This window comes from Schistocerca cancellata, chromosome 7, assembly GCF_023864275.1.
Source record: "Schistocerca cancellata isolate TAMUIC-IGC-003103 chromosome 7, iqSchCanc2.1, whole genome shotgun sequence".
In the NCBI taxonomy this organism is placed as follows: domain Eukaryota; kingdom Metazoa; phylum Arthropoda; class Insecta; order Orthoptera; family Acrididae; genus Schistocerca; species Schistocerca cancellata.
Genome location: NC_064632.1, coordinates 309,844,100 through 309,845,760, shown reverse-complemented (window position 1 = coordinate 309,845,760; position 1,661 = coordinate 309,844,100). Strand labels below are relative to the sequence as shown.

Below are 1,661 nucleotides of genomic sequence, written 5' to 3'. Positions count from 1 at the left end.
TATCCAGTCATGGATTTCTAGAGAACTCGGTTGCACATTCCTGGAAGATTTCTCAAATGCAAAACACAGGGTATTCTTACGTGGTACACTGGGAGCCATAACTGCACTATATGCGCGGTCGGGACCGCTGTGAGTAAATTAAGAAGCTTGTGTACGACGGTAGTGAAGAAGCACTGAGAATATCACAGGTCACAGTCCAAGAATTATTATAAACACGGCTTGCGGCACTACGACTACGCGGAAGTACCGACACGTCCGATCGCTGTCGCGTCCCAAGCGGAACTAATTGAAACTTCCTGGCAGATTAAAACTGTGTGCACCGACCGAGACTCGAACTCGGGACCTTTGCCTTTCGCGGGCAAGTGCTCTACCATCTGAGCTATCGAAGCACGACTTACGACCGGTCCTCACAGCCTTACTTCTGCCAGTACCTCGTCTCCTACCTTCCAAACTTTACAGAAGCTTTAGAGAAGGCCTTGTGGCCTTCCGGAAACATCCCCCAGGCTGTGGCTAAGCCATGTCTCCGCAATATCCTTTCTTTCAGGAGTGCTAGTTCTGCAAGGTTCGCAGGAGAGCTTCTGTAAAGTTTGGAAGGTAGGAGACGAGGTACTGGCAGAAGTAAGGCTGTGAGGAGTGGGCGTGAGTCGTGCTTCGGTAGCTCAGATGGTAGTCGGCTCTCAGCCGTGGCAGCGTGAGGACGGCCCCGCGCGCCGGCCAGTGCTCCGCTGCAGGCGTTGTTTACTTCCGCGTCGTAGCTTCAAGGCTTGTGTCCGTCCACCATGAACAATATGTCGAGCGCTTACCGCCGTGCGACCCTTAAAGTTTCCTTCCCAGCTGAACATGCGCGACCTCGTGCACATGAAGTTGAAACGTTCATACGTGAAGAAGTTCGTTTAGATCCTAACCACGTTATCGGAATCCATTTTTCGATCATGAGTAGTGTCGCTTATATTAAAATGACAAACACTGAGGTGTGTGAAGATGTTATTCACCGCCATGCCAATGGACTTAAGTTCAAATACTCTGATGGTCACGTCGGAGCTGTAACACTTGAACTCGCAGAGTACGGTCAACGTACGATTAGGGTGTTTGAACTACCTTTTGAAGTGCCGAAGGACGAAGTTGTCTCTGCGTTACAACCATACGGTAACGTCATCGGTTACGTAGAGGAAAAATGGCAAACCTTCACGACCTACCACGTCCTTAATGGTGTGCGTCAGGTCAAAATTGAACTGAAGAAACATACCATCATATCTGACAATTGGCGGGGTGCGAGCCATTGTCATGTACGACGGCCAACCCCGAACATGTGCGGGTTGTGGACAAGAAGGCCACGTCAGATCCGCCTGCATGCGACGCCGCCTGATCCAGACGCCGGTCGGAGAGGAAGCGTCCCCAGCGGTGATCACTCAGATCCCTGTCACATATGCCAAGGTTGCCAAGGAAGGTAGCATCTCTCCACAGGGTCTTCCTGCTTCGTTGCCGTCGTCTGATCAGGTAGATGCAATCGCTACTGAGAATCCTTCTGAGGTGCCACAGACGCCAGATCCTGACCTGCCGAATCTTCGCAGCAATGTGACTGAAAATGCTAATGATATGGACGTTGATCCGGGAGTGGTACCTACTTCTGCTTTCCTTCAGAATGGTCCGGAGTCAGACGA

At 51.2% G+C, this 1,661-nt stretch overlaps 1 non-coding gene across 1 annotated transcript; it reads right to left on the bottom strand.

The window, feature by feature from the left end:
- Positions 1-315: 315 nt before the first annotated feature.
- Positions 316-389, bottom strand: Trnas-cga (transfer RNA serine (anticodon CGA)). Its single transcript has one exon. It is a non-coding gene; the product is annotated as a tRNA-Ser (tRNA).
- Positions 390-1,661: the final 1,272 nt, after the last annotated feature.